This window comes from Aethalodelphis obliquidens, unplaced genomic scaffold, assembly GCF_003676395.1.
Source record: "Aethalodelphis obliquidens isolate GAN/ISIS:26980383/991018 unplaced genomic scaffold, ASM367639v1 scaffold1, whole genome shotgun sequence".
NCBI lineage: Eukaryota > Metazoa > Chordata > Mammalia > Artiodactyla > Delphinidae > Aethalodelphis > Aethalodelphis obliquidens.
Window position 1 is genome coordinate 107,875,109 of NW_020837945.1, and position 19,132 is coordinate 107,894,240.

At 38.6% G+C, this 19,132-nt stretch overlaps 1 protein-coding gene across 5 annotated transcripts in view; it reads right to left on the reverse strand.

Moving 5' to 3' along the window:
- The window catches only part of KCNAB1 (potassium voltage-gated channel subfamily A regulatory beta subunit 1), a 422,691-nt gene that overhangs the window by 242,990 nt on the left and 160,569 nt on the right, over positions 1-19,132 (reverse strand). The gene's annotated exons all lie outside the window — the stretch shown is intronic.

Sequence of the window (19,132 nt, forward strand, 5' to 3'; positions counted from 1 at the left end):
TTATTGCTTGCAACTCAGTAGAGTGCCAGAGAGAAATAGGCAAGGCAAGAAGAAGTAACTTGCTAGCATCCCTAAAGAAATGTTGGTTTTCCAGTTTTGAAATTTGGGGAAAGGGGGTGTTTTTTTTCTCTTCGGAAGAGAAAAAATAAGGAAAAATAAGAAATGGATCCCTAACTAAAAGCGAAAAATAACTTTTAGTGAAAATCTGAAAGCTAATGTTAATGAATCCTCAGGATACATATGTATGTTCCAATTTTTTATGTTGATACCCTGTATTTCTTAAATTCAAATATTACATCAACTGAAAACGTGTGGTCCATTTAATAATAGTTATTCAGAACAAAGAAACATGACCACAATAATACTCGTTTTTGGTCGTAACAGGCTTCCTAACATTAACAGGATGGAGTTAAAATGTTGAAATGTTAAGATCACTGCTGTGCTAAGCTCTTTATTTAATCCTCTTAACAGCCTATACAATAGATACTGTCATCATCCAGACTGATGAAAAGTTAGTCCAGCACCAAAGACAGTATAAGTAGCAGAGCTGGGATTCAAACTTGAGTCTAAGTACTACAGTGAACAGATCCAGACTAGAAGCTCCATATGTAAGAGGACATCCCCATTATCATCACAGACTTGTCTACCCAACATCTGACTACTTCCATCCCTAACTCCCCAGGTTCCAGCCACCTTCATCCTCCTGAAGATGACTGCAGCATCTTCCTGATTGGCCTCTTAACTTGCACCCTACAGTCTCTTATCCACTGAGATACCCGAACAATCTTTATAAACCCTACAACAGATTTGTCACACTTCGGCTCAAAATCTTGCAATGGCTCCATCTTACCCAGAATTAAATCCAAGGTTCTCACCATGGCCCATGAGGCCCTCCAGATCTGGCTCCTGGCTGCTCCTCTCCTTCCCTGGCCCATTCCAAACTCACTGGACTCTCAACTGTTCCCAGATGCAGCAAATGCCCTCAGGGCCTTCACGCTTGCTGTTTCCTCTGTCTGGATTGATCTTCCCCCAGATACTCAAAAGGCTTATTCTCTCACCTTCTTCCAGTCCATGATCAAAAGTTATCAACAGACATCCCTTTCCACCCTCTTCATTTTAAAATTTTTTTTATTTTTATGAAATTTTTAAAGGTTACTTTCCATTTACAGTTATTACAAAATATTGGCTATATTCCCCATGTTGTATAATACATCCTTGAACCTATCTTACACACAACAGTTTGTACCTCCCACTTCCCCACCCCTATATTGTCCCTCCCCTGCCTCCCCACTGGTAACCACTAGCTTGTTCTCTATGAGTCTGCCTCTGTTTTGTTATATTCAGTAGTTTGTTGTTTTTTTAGATTCCACATGTGATATCATACAGTATTTGTCTTTCTCTGACTTATTTCACGTAGCATAATGCCCTTCAAGTCCATCCATGTTGCTGCAATTGGCAAAATTTTGCTCTTTTTTTATGGCTGAGTAGTATTACATTGTATATACATATCACATCTTCTTTAGCCATTCATCTGTTGATGGATACTTAGGTTGTTTTCATGTCTTGGCTATTGTGAATAGTGCTGCTATGAACATAGGGGTGCATGTATCTTTTCAAATTAGTGTTTTTGGTTTTCTCAAATATATACACAGGAATGGAATTGCTGGGTCATACAGTAGTTTAGTTTTTTGAGAAAACTCCATCCTGTTTTCTATAGTGGCTGTAGCAATTTACATACCCGCCAACAGTGTACAAGAGTTCCCTTTTTTCCACATCCTCACCAACATTCGTTAATTGTAGACTTTTTGATGATGGCCATTCTGTCTGTCCACCCTCTTTAAACAGCACCCTCCAGGAGCCTCTGCATCTTGCCATGCTTATCTTCATAGCTGGTCTCACCTCCTGATATGCTAAATGTTTACTTCTTTGTTTCTCTTTCTCCCTCTTCTAAAATGTAAGCTTTTTAAAGGCAGACTCCATTTTGCTCACCCCCTTATCCTCAACACCCAGAGCAGTGCCTGGCACAGAGCAGGTGCTCAGGGAGTGTTTGTTGAATGAATCCATTCATTTGAAATCCCATCAGCCTTAATAGTTAAGGATCCATATATATGGGCGAAATGCTCTTCTAGGAACTATTTATTCTGTAAAATACCTACTACTTTGTGGATAATCACAATTACATATGAAAAAGCTTTAATGCCAACTGTTTAATAATGAGACAGATCTGTCCTCTAATTCCTGCTATTTCATGGTTAGAACACTGCACAGTATTTTAATAATAATGTGGTCAGTCACAGCCTCCCTGAGATGGCATCGCTATGCCTTATCTATATGTCTGCACTTTCCTTGGCCTCAGTTCTCCTCCCTCGAGTGGCGGTACCAGCACCAAGACAACTTCAGAGCCCTTAATTTTCTCTTTCTACTTGGCTCTGCACTATGAAACTCAGCTTTCATTTTAATAAAATTCTCTCTTGTCCTAAACAGAAGTGGAAACCATTTAATCATTCTTTTGAGAAATAAGTGTGCTGGTAAGAGGAAATTTTTAACTATATAAATAATTTCTATTCTTGAGAAGGTAGAACAAAAAGAAATAATGAAAATATTTCTAAATAAAAAAAGTTCTCTATTTCCATAAAAATAACTTCTGCCATTCTTAAACCCACATATAGTTGGCCCTTTGTATCTGCAGGTTCCACATGTACAGATTTAACCAACCACAGATCAAAAATATTCCTTAAAAAATTCCAGAAAGTTCTAAAAAGCTTAACTTAAATTTGCCATATGCTGGCAACTATTTACATAGCATTTACATTGTATTATGTATTATATATGATCTAGAGATGATTAAAGTATATAGGAGGAGGTGTGAGGTTATATGCATACACATACTAGGCCATTATATATAGGGGACTTGAGTATCCTGGGATTTTCATATCTGTGGGGGTCCTGGACCCAATCCCCAGTGGATACTGAGGGACACTGTAGTCTCTGCAGGGAGAAGCCTGTACACTAGTGTCTCTGTAGCAGGAAGCATTTGTCCTCTTCCTTGTCCTTCTTACTTTGGTTGGCTTGTTTCCCATCTTGAAACGGTGCCTGGATTGTCCTCCCTGTCCAACTTGTCCACTTTCCAAAATGTACAAAAAGCAGCAAAGAATCTCAGGCCACAAACTTAGGTGTTTGCAAAATACAGCATGTTAAAATTTTTCTATAAATTCACTTAATTTCAATTCAGGGACCCCCTCCTGCCGAGCTGAGAGAAGATTTAACTTTCAGATGATACTGGCTCTCTTCTTGCTCTCTCCATGCTGCTGAGGTTGGGCCAACGTCCCAGTCTTACCCTTTCAGGCATCAGGGAATCCCTCCCATCATTGGTCATCTGTCCACTGTCACCCCAGAGACAGCCTATGTCCCAGACCACACGGTCCTTGACTCTGCTACTTTGATGCCACACAGGTTGCTTCACAGATCTTGGGAGAAGCTGAACCCCTGTCTGGGGACCCAGTCTCTCTGATACCACAGGGCCATTTCCTCTGAGATCCTATCATGTACTTTGGATGCTATTAGGGAGCAAGACTCATGGGCTCATAGACCTTCCACTGAACCTCCCATCCAACAGAATCTCAGCTTAATCTGGGAAATGGCTTTGCTCTCAAACCTGACTCTCTTTAACAGACTTAGGTTTGGGGAAACAAAATCACACTTTCTGCAAATAAGAAAGCGTAAGCTACTTGCTTGAATGGAGAAAAGACAGCAGAGATATGCGGGGAGAAGCCACATATGTTAACATCTTACAGTGGATACTGAAAGTCCCCATTGCAACCAAACCAGAAGATCCCTTCTCTGTTCCTGCATCTCAGAAGAAAATGTTGTAGCTCACTGTGGCTGGAGTTGTAGCTCAGTGTGGCTGGAGTGGACCTGGACTTGGGGTTTCAAGAGGCCCTGCGACCTGGACCCCTAAGGAATTCAGGCCCTCAAGCTGCTGTAGCCCTTGAGAAAAGGCCAGAGTGACTGGATATGCCATGAGTAGACTCAGCCAGCTTCATCTGAGCATCATGTGTTCAAAATCCACACATTGAAGGAGTTTTGGAATGGGTATCATTTTTTAATTGACCGATATAAACCTGTGAATATTATGTATCAATATAAATAATTTCCCTACAAAGTCTGGTTTGCATGCAGGTATTCTTTTTATGACTTAATCTGTTTACTACCATAAGGACTATAGTTTTATAAACCACCTTGTTTTCATTGTCCCCTTCTTTGTGAAGAAGCAAGTGATAACTTGGGAATCACCATCTTATGCAGACTACATTCTTAGCAGAAAACCAACCAAAACAAAGACTCAAGTAGTCCCCACACAATCCTCCCCCCAGGACTCTGCACATAGCTGCACTTTTCTCTTTTGGAGCAACACAGTGCATGGCCAGCGGAGGTTTCTCAAGGAATGTGCATGCTTTAGGACGAATAGTTACAAGCATCCATGATCCCTGTCTTTACTCTGTCATTTTAGTTTTCTTTTTTCAGTTGTAATCCATGCCATTTTGGGAACCACCTTACATTCTTTTCTGGTACAAGGCTGTGTGTAAGTAGATATAACAGAAATAGTAGGGGACAGCAAGGATAGGTCATGCTCTTCAGTAGCCAAGGTCAAAAGCAAACAGGATTCCTGCCTCCAAAAGAGAGAACTCATCATGAATGTGAAGAGGGCAAGTCTGGTAGAGAATGAAGCCTGCAGGGGAAGCCAAGGGAGTTACACTGTAATACAATCCCACAGAAGCCTTAGAAACTGATGAAAACTGGCTCATTAATGCATCCAATTATCCATCCAACAAACTTTTATTGATCATCTGCAAAATGTCAGATACTGTGCTGCAACTGGGGCTGATTAAAATATGAATATTCCAAAAAAAAAGTTTAAAGAAAGATCTATTGCAGTGGTATCACCATATGCCCATAGAGCCTCATTCATTCTTGTCCCCTTGTTTTCAATATTATTGGCAATTATAATGGATAACAGTTGGTACTTTACATATATTATCTCATGCAATCTTCCAAGCAACCACATAAGGGATTACGAGGTCCTTCTTACAGATACTGGGGCACAGAGAAATTAAGGAATTTGTTAGTAAAGACAAAGATAGGTACAATCCCACTCCTGGGCATATATCTGGACAAAACTATAATTTGAAAAGATACATGCACCCTTATGTTCATAGCAGTACTACTTACAATAGCCAAGACATGGAAACAAATGTCCATTGAAAGGTGAATGGATAAAGAAGATGTGGCATATATATGTATATACGTAAATACACACAAACACATACACACACACACACACACACACACACACACACACACAATGGAATATTACTCAGCCATAAAAAAGAATGAAATACTGCCATTTGCAGCTACATGGATGGACCTAGAGATTATCATACTAAGCGAAGTAAGTCAGAAAGAGAAGGACAAAGACCACATGTTCTCTCTCTAATGGCACAAATGAACATATCTACAAAACAGAAACAGACTCACAGGTATAGAGAACAGACTTGTGGTTGCAGGGTGGGTGGGGATGAGGGTGGGGGAAGGTTGGATTTGGTGTTTGGTACTAGCAGATTCAAACTATTATATATAGGATGGATAAACAACAAGGTCCTATTGTATAGCACAAGGAACTATATTCAATATCCTGTGTAAACCATAATGGAAAATAATATGAAAAAGAATATATATATGTATAACTGAATCACTTTGCTATACATCAGAAACTAACATGACATTGTAAGTCAGCTATACTTCAATTAAAAAAAAAAGACAAAGCTGGGTAAATGAATATTACAGTACCTCGAGCTACTGGGCATGCTCCTGCAGAGCTATTCACTGCTAGTACTCCACGCTTTGTGTTTGCAACTTAAACACACACACACACACTCACACACACACACACCTTGCTGGACTAAATATGTGTGATAAATATTTGCCAAAAGTTCATCTTTAAAATAGTTGTTACCTTCTTGAGCTATATATAAATTTACCTACTAAGACCTGAAGATGTCCTATTCTCCCTTTGAGGAAAACTTCTAATAGTTTGAACTGCCAAAAATAAGCATAATGGCTGCTGAACCTTCCATCAGCCTGTGGATTCTGGATCAGCCCTGAGCTCCTGCATATGTGTTCTTTGTACCACTACTCTGCCCTGGTTTTCTGGCCAGAGTAAAGATGAATGGCACCAGGCACCTGGACCATTCCATGGCTCATATCAACAAGGGAAAATAGAACCTTGCCCAGAAATGTCACTTGCTCATGTTGGATTCCTTTTAGTCCTGAATCACGACTGGCATAAACAGATGCTGGTCACCATAAGAAAAAATTGGCTGGAAGCTGTCTGAACTTAGAGTTGAAACCTAAAGCTCAATATTTGGGATTGCACAAGATGTCATTATGTTCTATTTTTGTGCCTGAGTTGCTGTAACTGAAAATGGGCATAACACTACTTGCTAACCCCTTTCAGAGTTCTGCTCAAGGATAAAGATAATACTAATTAAGCTCTTTCAATCCCTTGGTTGAATTGTTTACGTGAAGCAATAACATAAAGTAAGATTTTAGTGGCACAGGATGTTACTCAGACATTTTGGTAATTCGTAATTGTCCTTTGTCAAACCCTGTCCCCAAGGTATTTTCATCTCAAAGTAGGTATACATCAGGCTAATATCCTTAGCAAGAGTAACAAACAAGAAAAATTATAAACTAACATTTTATGAATGTCTCTACTTCTAAAACTAATCATTATTAGAAGTCAAATACTTTGATCAATGGTACTGTCACATGATAATATTACTTTCCTGCTAACAAATAAAACTGAAGTACACTTATTAAACTTACCACATTTGCTTCATTAGTGGCCATCAATGACCTGTAATCAAGCAGAATTTATTGATGGAATAGATATACAGACTTCAACTTGTTTATTTTTCTTTTCTGCTGTCAACATTAACCAATGTTGTCATTGTTGTATATGCATTAGGAAAATATCTTCTCTGAATGAGAATACAGACCCTGTTGGCAATAATTTGGAGGGCATCAAGGATAGGTCTGGTTCCTCCCCTTCCTGCCCTCCATGTACTACTAGAGGGGCTTGGCGTTCACTGGTGGCTGTAAGTACACTGTCATGTCAATATAAAGATGGTGCAACTGAGTTGAAAATGCATGTGGTATTGTCTAGCCCTGTAAGGGATTCTATAGCAATACTTTCCCATTCCTATTATAGAATTACTTCCTCCATTGCATTCTAACCCATGCTTTGCACCCCAGCTCTATAGTTGTTCAGTGTGGCAGTGCAGTCCAAAATCAGCAAGGTCCCAAAGGGCTCATTTCGTCATTTCCCTCTCACTCAAGTATTGTGTGCCTTAAAGGCTCCAGGAAATAATATCTGGCCATGAGTGAAGGAATCATAACCCAAGGTTGAGTTTTAACTCTTGACTCTTCTGATTTCTGAATTCCAAATTAATCTTTTCTAAGTCACTTTGATCTGCAGCCACTAATATTTCTCTCCAAATCTGATACAATCTGGTACTTACTGCTTGCAGGCCAAGAGAAGGTATACAGATTTAAATGATTTGGCATCAAGAGTGTAATTCTTCAAAGCCCAATATTCTAGGCAGTGATAGAGGAGCTTTGGGTCTTAGAAAGGGATGAAGAGAACTAAGAAACAACCAGATACTCCTACTGGTATGTGAGACCAAGCTTCACAGAGGAAAATTGCATGAGAGTTAAAACATTTGAAAATTTGTATCAGAATATGTACAAATTTTATGAATAAGAATAAAAGCATCTTTGTGATTAAAATAAAATGACTGGCCAACCTAATGGCTTCAAGAGAATAATATTTAATAGAAGGATTCAGAAAAAGAATTTCACCTCCCTGCAAGAAACTCCTACTTTCCTCCTCCCCAACACCACCATTAATTGACAACATTAAGGAGGCGGGGACAGTATGAGTTTTATGGAAAGGTTAAGTTCTATTATATGAGGTGCACAGAGCCTCACAGATGCATCACATCAGGATGAAAGAGGCATTGCCATGGCTCACACACCCCAGGTGCTCAGAAGAGTAAGATTCCATAGCTCACTGATTACAGTCATGAAATTTGGAAGCGGATATATATTTCTGAAGTCATGGGAATTTTAATTACAGCTTGAACTTTATGGCTATCCATTGACTTTTCTATTACTGTCCACTTCCAAATTTGTACTTAGGTCTTGGGATTTAAAAAAAAAAAGCAAAAAGGGATATTTCTGGCAGATGTTTCATTAAGGGGCCTAAGAAGCAGAGCAGATTCAGGCAATAGCTGCCATTATAGTAATTGTCAAGGTCAAGATAAAACTGTTTAAACTTTTTCACACTGAAGTTACACACTGTAAATACGAATTTTTATTCTGATTCAAACCTAAGCTGTAACCTTACACAGAGAAAATTCCCGTGCCCTGCATTTTCCATTACCTCATTATTCCTTTTGGTATCTTGCCTCACCTGAATGAGTCTTAGATGCTAGAGAAAGTAATGAGGATGTAATGCTTGATACTTTCGTTTCCTTTACTCTCCCCTCTTTTGCATAACATATTTTCATGATACATGTGGTAAGCTGTATAATGGCCCCTGTAAGATGTTCACACCCTAATCTCTGGAAAGTTGTGAATAATATTACTTTACACGGTAAAGGGGACTTTGCAGATGTGATTAAGTTAAAGATTTTGAGATGGGGTGATTATCCTAGATTATCCGGCTGGAACCAATGTTATATCAGCAGTCCTTATAAGAGGAAGACAGGAGGGTCAAAGTGAGAAAGAGGAGATGTGAGATGTCTCCAGAAGTTGGAGAGATGTGCTTAGAAGATAGAGGAAGGAGCCACAAGCTAAGAAATGCAAGTGGCCTCTGGAAGCTGGAAAAGGCAAGAAAATAATTTCTACCTTGAGGCTTCCAGAAGGAACACAGCCCTACTGACACCTTGATTTTTAGACTTCTGGCTTCCAGAACTGTGAAAGAATACATTTGTGTTGTTTTAAGGCACTAACTTTGTGGTAGTTTGTTGCAGGAGCAATAGGAAACTACTACAGTGTAAAATGCCCAGCTTTGTTTCCTAAAGATACTTGCCATATCCCCTTCTAAATTACTTCCTGTTTTGATATAGGACCACAGAAAGTCCTGATGAAGCCCTCAGGAAACATCTGGTGGAGTCTGGACTCCTCAGGCAAATATACACTTGCTTCTCTGGTTAAGGAATTATCCTGTGTTTTTATGGACTAAGATATCCAAGCCTCCTGATTTCCAGAAGATTGCTTTTGGAAAAACTGTATTTGAGTGTAACTGAAACCTTAAACTTCTTTGGAAATGAAAGATAAGCCACTATTGAGTGAGAAGTTGTATGTTAACCATGAAGTTCCCAATTCCCACTTTCTATTTGAGTCTCCTTGAGTAGTTTATTTTCTCTTCATCAGAATGGAACAAGTATGCTTTCCATCAAGATGAAAACCCTCTAGAATCAGATGAAGACATCTTCTGAGCATGTCCACTCTTTTCATTAAGTGCAAAAACTCCATAATGCAGAAGTACTTGTTCATATAGAGGTAGAAAATGGAGAAGGAGTGAGTCAAAAGGTCTATTTTCATCAAATGCCTCAGAGGAATTCTTTGCTGATTGAGAGAGAATAGTATTCATTAAAGCCATGCTATTTACTCAACTGATTTTTATAATGAGCTTGTTGCTGTGGTCTCAGGCCAAAGATACTAACAACAAAAACCATATAACATAAAAATCAAGTTTAAAGTGGAAGTTAATTTCAAAGAAATGGAAAAGAGGGTGCTTTAATAGCATATGTTCTTCAGAGAAAAACTCACTTTTCTTATATAAGAGCTCTGTCAAAGCAGATGGGCTTTCCAGTAGATACAAACTCATCATGGAGAACACTGTGTTTGGAATTTCCTGCAGTTAAGTCCCTTCAGGAGCACTGTCTTGGAAGATGTTGATTACCAATACAATAAATATCTTCTGTTAATAAAACTAGCCATGCACAGTTGCCTTTACATTTAAACCTGCTCGATTAAAAAAAAAACTCTGTAAGAGTGAATCAAAAGGCAAACTAATCATATTACAAGCTGTTAGTTTTTCTACCTGGATATTCAACTGCTATTGAAACCTATAAGCCAGATCTGAACTTTTCATATTTCTTTAACCCAAGAGACTTCAATTGTCACCATTAAAAAGTACAGAGCTGATGATCTCCTAAGAGCTGCTACATATAAGCAGAGTGATCCTCCATTATTCAAATAAATAGGTTAGAATGTTTAAAAATGTTTCAGAGCAATTTTTTCAAAGACTGGCTCAAAATGTTAAAAATGACTTTTTTCTTCTAAAATAGTAAGCATGACCATGGAATGCAGACAAGGGGACAGAGCATGTTTCTGTTCTAAGGCAATCTTGTGATTCTGTACTGAAAAGTCTAGACCTTTTCTTGAAATTTTATCCAGCTCTGGATGACTTAAAAGAGATGTAGTATGTTATAGAGGGTTTAGATGAGAGTCACAATTACAGTTGGGAATAAGAAAATTAAATCTAGGAGGAACCATCATAGATATTAGAAGGTTGAGTCATAATAATGGTTTTCAAGTAGCAGAAGACTTACAAGGCAGGAAATTATGGCTAGCTCGTTTTCCTTTCAATTGAGTACAAGCCAAGAAGCTTCCAATGCAGCTTGAAACGAGCTGAGTCAATCGCAAGAAGGAATTTTCTCATGGTGACGTGTTTTTTTTTTTACGCTTGGATGGTTTAGCAGCAGAACACTCAGGCCAGGTGAGCAGGTGCTGGTACCAGAATGGGAAGAAATCTCCCTCCCCAAGTGTCAACAGGAGGTTGGGAGCCTCCGGCATACCACTGGGTTCCCCCTCTTGCCTCACTGCTGGGCCCTTGCTTTCTTGCCTCTCAATCTTCTATCATCATTTTCAACCTGACTTTGTTAAGGTCCAGACAACAGACAAGAATTCAAAAAGCCCTCACTTTATTCTTCCTCTGAGGATTTCAGAGCTTAGTAAATGATTCTAATTCTTAGAAAGAAAAGCCAAAATTTTTTTCATGACTGCCGTGAAAGGAGATTACACAGTATTTCTTCAGGGGCCTTTACAAGTAGTTGCTGCACAGTGCAAACTGGAAAAACAGGACAGATTTCTCATGAGGGCTGGACCAGATGGCCTGTGCGAGGGCTCTCAAGAGTCCTCCCTAGTTGTCAATTCCAAGAAAAAAAAATCACTGCTGGGCTTCTGTTTTTGTTTCCAATCTGAGTAACTGAAAATCAACCTGCAAGGAGGGTTTTTAAATGTATTTTGATTCTGACTCTCAGGAACAAGTTTTCAAAGTAATCTCTCAAAGCATGGAGGAGAGTGAAGTATGTTCAGTGCTGAATGCCCTAAAGAGCATTTCATATCCAGGGTTGATATGTAGCCCTGTCCGATCATCTGTGCCCATGGGCTTGTAGATTTCTTTCTGATACACCATTTATTTAGAAACTGTGACACCAAGCACACTATCATCTGAAAGTTAATTTATGTCCAGCTTCAGAATATGTACAAGTAGAGAGCTGCCGCGGGGGCACTTTGGGGTCCTCACGACTCGGCAGCAGATGAAGAAAGCGGGTCTGGCTCTCTGAGTGCACAGCAGGGCTTTGCTTCTTCTAGAGATAAAAGCTTGAACCGCAGACTGTGTATTCGTATAGAAAGGAATTGTCCCTTCTAGAAGTGTTTCATGCACTGTGCTTTTTTCCTGTGTTAAAAAATGGGGCATGATCAAGGAGCTGCAGCATAGAAGCTAACAGAGCATAAGGAATCCTGCTCTTGGAGTCAGGACCTGAGTTTGGCCTTGACCCTTTCATCAGCTCCTTGAGTAACTCTAACCAAGGCACTGGTCATTCTGTACAAAGTGATGTGACTGAACTAGATGGAATCTGAAGTTTCCTCAATGCCAACGTCCACTGCTAACTCACTTATTTCTAGTGATTACATAGGATTAAAATTTCTGAATATTGAAATGGAAATTTGAAAGACTTTTTTGGCCTTAAATCCTTCAGTCTCCATCACTCTATTTTCTAATTCTGAAAAGAGTGGAAAACTGGTTGTAGAAATATTTGTAAGCATACAGCATGATTAATTTGCAACATCAAATCATTTTTTATTATTTCTGATGACTATTTCTCAGAAAGGCTTTGAAATTCTTATAAGGAAAAGTATGAATCAATGCTTGTGAATTCAATTCTCATAAAGTGGTATTCTCTCCAAAAAAAAAAAGTTTTGAAGAATACTCAAAGAAACCAAGAGTCCCATATTTTGATCAGATTCACTGGTCCAAAATCTCATCTGTTCATGAATTCATATACTAATGATAAACTATGCATTTGATGAAATGAATTTAAAAGATCAAAGTGAAACATGAATCTGACTTTCCTTTTTAATGTAATGGGACTTTTTTTCTTCTTCTGTCAGAACATTTCTCAAATTACCACAAGTGCAAATGTTTACAGAAAATTTTTTTAAAAAAAGAATGTCTATAAAATGAGCGCACTTCTAAAGAGGGTCACTGAATGGATTTGGGATTAAGGGCTCCATCTGTAGCAACCCAATTGAAGATCTCAGCTAGAAGACAAGCTGTTTCTGGAAACACTTTGGATAGATTCCTTCACTTGCATGTGTGCACACACATACACATGCACATATCGTGCACACACACACTTCCAGAATGGCAGAACTGGAACTACGTTTGCCTAACAACTTCCAGGAGGCTCCCTCCCCTCCTACCATTTTCTCACCATCCCATGGATGCCAGACTTCTGGCTGGTGCTTTGCAGAGGTGGAATAAACTCTATGAGACTGAATCAGCAACTAACTTTCGGGAAGGTTTCTCCACCTCCCATTCTCACCATTTTGCTTTGAGGAAGAGAGGAAAGCCCACACCCATGGGTGTAAGTGAAAATGACAATGGCAATCTTTACCCAAGAAAATGACATTTTAAATAACCAAGCTGCTCTCTTCTCTGGACTAAAATCAGATATTTCTATTTGAAACACAGCCACAGAGCTGGCACTGCTCCCCTTCCTCCTCTTCAGCCCACCTATTTCCTCCCACTTTTCCCCATGCGGAGGCTCGCGAGCAAATTCACACACACACACACACACACACACTCACTCACACACACACATTCAGTGCCTTTTACGTAATCAGCTGACAAGGTTGATCTTTCACTTCAATTGCTTTGATTCAAAATCTGCCCACCATTCGTGGGAGGTAAAGAATGGTGGATGAGACGTGTGCTTTAATAAAGAGGCTAGGGAAGGAAGAGCCTGGGAAAGGCATCTGGTCTGAGTCTTTTCTACGTAGTCTTGATTCTCTATAGGAAAATACAGAGTGTTATGGAATTCAACATAAATTCTCTTGTTTCAAACTTACAACTCTTAGATTTCTTTTTAACAGCTGCTAGATTAATTAATTAACAGCTGCTAGATTAATTAATTAATAATTAATTAATTAATTTAACAGCTGCTAGATTAATTAATTAATAGAACTTTGTAACCACATACCTTGTTTAAAAATCTGAAATGGTTCTTCCATTGCTGATGCTCACCTTATGTCTTACTGTGTTGCCTTGACCTCCAATGTATCATATCTGACTCCTCTTTGCCTCTACAAGATGCTCTCTCACCACTTCCCTGTATGAACCCTCTGCCCTACTCCATGATTTCTCAGCACAGCAGGCACAGTCTTTGGACAGGCTATTCCCGCTGCTGCAGTCTGTCTGCTCTCCTCCTCCTTTCTGCTCATCTTGGTATTTCTCCTTTCTCAATATTAAGCATCCCTGATCTTTCTCATGAAACCTCTCCCTGATTCCTACAGCCCCTGGTGAATGATGGCTCCTCAAACTACAGCAACAGTTTTTCTTTGTATCACTTAACATATGCAACCTTTTTGTGTAGATATCTATTCACACTAAACTGTAAACAACCAAGAGAGGAACTACCCAAGAGAGGACTCTTTGTATCCACAGCATTTCACATAGTGTCCCACATATGTAGTCATACATTTTCCAGGCATTTATTGAGTAGCTATTATGTGCCATGTGCCAGGTTAGACTCTGGGGTTACAGAGATGAGCAAAATCCAAACCTCAAGCTGCTACGGACTAATGGGGAAGATATAGATGTAAATGGATAAGAGCAACACTATGCAATCAATAATTTCCATATCAGAAGTAAGAATCTGATGCAGTGGAGGCACTAAAGAACAAGTATTTAATGCTATAAGGGGTGGAGCCAAGGAAGGTTTCACAGAGAAGGTTAGGCTAGAGTTGGGTCTTGGAGGATGCATAGGAGTTTGCCTAATGGTTCAAGTAAGGTAGGAGAATTCCAGGGTAGAAGGACCAGCATGGAAAATGACACAGACGCACAAAAAACCAAGAAGGTCCAGTGTACTATAAGGAGTCCTCTCTCAAGTAGGTACTTCTGATAAAACAAGTGGACAGAGATAAGATAAGAACAAAGAGTGGTGACTGTAAAGCATGATGGAAGCTAGACCATGAAGGACTTCAGGTACCATGTTAGGTGTCTGGATTTTATCCCCTGAGCTACAGAATGGCACTGAAGAAATTTGGGAATAACATTGTATCTGAAGTTATCTAATGATGACAACAACCTGATTGCTCTTCAGTGACTGAATGGTAAAAAAAATTGTGAAACATACATACCATGAGCTACTACTCAGCAAGAAGGAGGAATGAACTATTGATACACACAATTTGGATAAGTCTCAAGAGAGTTATGCAGAATGGAAAAAAGCCAATTCCCAAAATATGATAAACTGTATGATCCCATTTGTATAATGTTCTTGAAACAAATTATAGAGATGGATCAGAGACTAGTTGCTGAGGATTAGGGACTGGGGAGGAGTACGTGGATGTGGCTATAAAGAGGTAGTATCAGGGAGCCTTGTGGTGATGAAGCAATTCTAATGTTTCATTGTGGTGGTAGTCACACAAACTTCTATATGTGGTAAAATTACATAACCATAGAAACATACACACACATGAATACATGTATAACTGGTAAAATCTGAATAAATTCTGTGGATTGTACCAATGTCAGTCTACTAGATTTGATGTTGCGCTATAGTTATACAAGATATTCCCAGTGGAGAAAACATGATTGAGGGTACGCCAAAATTCCTTGTACATTTTGTGTGTGTGTGTGTATTCCTGTGATCTATAATTATTTGAATAAAAAAATTTAATGATGACAAAAGTGGTAAGTGGATTTACTCCAAAAAAAAAAAAGAGAAGTTTTCTAGTGGAGTTAAAGATTATTGCTCAGTTTCCTTTTTGTAAATAATTCTCTTAAGAATTTCAAAGCATGTTTTATGCAACTATATAAGACAAGGTTATATTGATATAATATAAATATAACAGATAAAATTTTTCTTCATGAAATTGGGTTCATTGATATTCAACTTGTTCTGGAACTAAAGTAACAATTTTAGAATAGGGGAGTAGCTCAGTACAAATGTGCTCAATTCTGAATATCAAAAGCTCTGAGATCATGTCCAACACTAGTAGCTAGATCATTCTAAAAAGTTATTTTAAAAAAACACCCATCAAACAAGCAAAAACAACCAAACAAATCTGGCTTAACCTGTGTTCTGAGTGATTTGGCTTTCTTAGGATAAAAAGTTCACATATGTACTTACATTTATGTGGTATCTATCATGTATATATATATCATGTATACATCTATCATATATGGTCGGAGAGTATACAACAAACTCTAACACGGTATGATGAACTCTAATATTAAAAATATATGCAAAACTAAAATAAAGGACCTCTCATGTATTAACAAGGCACAAGTATAAGAAACATAATAGTCCTGTGTTATTTACACACAAGATAGTCCCCAAGATAAATGGTAGGTGGAATCTTGTTCTCTTGCTCTGACAGTGACATTTGAATAGCAGATTGTTCTAGGGGATTTCTTTTTCTCATCATCAGCCTTGAAACAATAGTTAATTTTATGCAAGATTCTTGCACAATGCTGATGTGACGGTAATAGTGGCTTTGAGTATTTTATTCTTGCAGAATTCAGATACTCCATACAAGTGTATATTAATTTTTTCTAAAATCCCAAGTTCATGAGCTCCTGATTAATGGATGGTAATTACAGGCTATGATATGAGAGCTGTGCTTTAAAAATCATAAGGTATTAAATGAGTAGAAGGCACTCTACTCATTTATCAGGGTTATAAGTAGGTCCTCAATGGCCAGGTAGCACCCTACAGCAAGGATGGAACCTGAACAAAGTCCTTGGGATGGCAAATAGGTGGCAAATATGGGCACAATGACTCATGACCCAAGATGCAACCATAATGCTGGAACTGAAACAGAGATGGTAACCTCAAAATGGACAAACAGGTTGGCTGAGCTATGACTATGACCCCCCAAAATATGACTTTCATAAGAATATCTCATAGTAGATAATTATTATGTATTTGTGTGTTTTCTTATTCATGGTCTGTTTTCCCAAGAATGCAAGCCCCAAACATTGTCTGGTTTCTGCACCTTTTTGTACCCAGTTTTAATAGGGTTCCTGATACAAAACAGGTGTTCAGTAAATATTTATTGACTAAATGAATACCTCTTCACTCCACAACACGGTTTTTTGACCATTATTCAGTGGTAGACACTTTTAAAATTCTGACCAAAGCTATGAACCCTCTCCTCAAAAATACACACAGAAAGACTATATTTTTTATTTTCTATAGGATTCATGGATCCCAGATTAAGTTATGCATATGGAAATCATTTTCAAGGATGAGAATATTATTGTAAACACAATTAGCCACTGATTTTAGTTCCTTCAGGCATTCTCCTGATTATTTACCCAAGCCAATTACCTCCCCAACATGATGGCATTATTTTTTATGTTTTGCTATTTGTTATCATTAATAAATAGTCCCTACATGCACATTATATTTTAGTGACATCAATGTCAAAGAAAAAGATAACTCAGCTCATAAAAATATTTCTGCCATTTTTATAAAGTGTATTAGTTAGTCTCTCTCCCTCCCACTTCTGTCTTTCTCTCTTTCTTTCTCCAACCCTAAGAAAGTCTTAGTGTACATTTGGTATAACCTCCTAATCTCTTTCCTAAAGGTCACTCTAAGTAGAATTTGAAATTGAAAGAGAAAGGGGTTAAGTCACACTTACACAAACACACAAAGCCACCGGCCTGTCATCAATGGAACAATTCAGAATAAGAGGGGGAGTGGAAACAAGGCACCTTGTCCAGTCACCATAAACAACAAATAATTCAAGTTATCCTGAAGACTGCAGATGGCTAGCTTTTTGTCAGAAAAGAGCTGTCTTTAGTTGTCAGTAATGAAAGATGCCCAAGTGAATCTTACACACTGAGCTTTTGGTAAAGAGAGATAATTACCATCTAATCTGAGCTGAGCTGTATTACCAGAAAAAACTTAATGGAAATCTCCTGCCTTTATAAGACCAAACTCTTCCAATACACTGATCCACAAGCAAGTATGAAACTCTGCCACAAGAAATTAAGCGTGTTACTTTTTATTCCTTCTGGTTTACAAAAAGAAAGCTCAAGGTCTGCTGGAGGCCACAGTTCAAACCACCTCTGTGATCTGCCTTAACCCTGAGTGTCTCATTCCCAGGGGCCCTGCCCGGGAAGGCAGCAGCTCCTCTCCATCTCCATCTGGCCAGCTGAACTGCATGCAGAGCAACGCCATGGCCACGGGGCAGGGGCTGGGTGTGTGCCACAGAAGCAGCAATAGAAAATGCCAATGCATTCGAGATTGCAGTCCTAGTTACCAACCTGTCATGGGGTCCCATTCTCCACCATGGAAATATCAAGAAAAGCAGAGGTTCTCACACTGATAACACTTCAAGGAATTGCCTGGAGTCAGCTGCTTGCATCGTACTGCAGTTGGGGCAAAGAGCTTTAGCTATAATTTTTAGTGGGTCCATCCACCCCATTCATGGCTTTCTTTCTTAATGGCTCAAAAATATACCAAAACAATAGTGCTTGGTGTTTTTCAATTAGATTTCCTGTTAAAGTTTCCTCTTAACTCTGCAAAGAAACTTTTTCAAGGACAACTTTTATAGAAATTGGTTTGAATGCTTATCAGAAACCTCACATGGGAAACATAGTCTTAGGTGTGCCTTATTTTAATTGCATTAAGTTCCTTATATCCTAAAACCTGGTTCCTAACAAAGATGAGGAATAGTTAAATATAAATAATGGACAAAGTCATATCTGCAAACCAGAGTCACCAAAGCCTTTGGGAGATGCACCATAAGCTCTTCTCTACATACGCAAAGACCTTTAGAGACTAGAAGCACAGTAGTTTTAAAGAAATAAAGTCAGGGAGACTCAGCACAAAGCAGATACAATAAGGAGGCAGGAGTCACAGAATTGAATAATGGAATTTTCTACTTATCGAATTTCAGTCATTCCCTATTAAAGAGAATATCAACCATTACCAGGAAGATTTCCAACTCTAGAAAGCAACATAGAGGAAGAGGGAGCTTAAAAATGTATGAAGAAACCAGCGGTATTACAACAATTGACTTTTTCTCCATATTTCACAACAAGGTCTGCATTGTATTTCAAGCAGTAATTTAGGTTTAAGTATGTCAGTGTTCAAACTAACTTACCATTATAGGTGTTTCTTCCCTGCAACAAAACTTCCTTAAAAGCTTTCATACCATTTGTTACCTTGGGCTTTCAAAAGATAAATTATACAGTACTAGATAGAAACTATTTTTAATAGTATAATCACAGAAACTACAGTCTATACCATAAAATAGGACAAGCACATTTGCTCTTGAAAAGCTGCCCTGATCTCAATACCAGTTTCCAGCAGCTGTGTTATTCTCTGCAGACTGGAAGTCATATGGCTCCTAAGGTATTCATAACACTTTAAAATATACAAAATGGGCCACAGTTTTTAAATCCTATACATACACAACACAACACAACCACCTTGGGTTTTCCTAAGGAGCTATTTTAAAGACACCTGAGAATTCT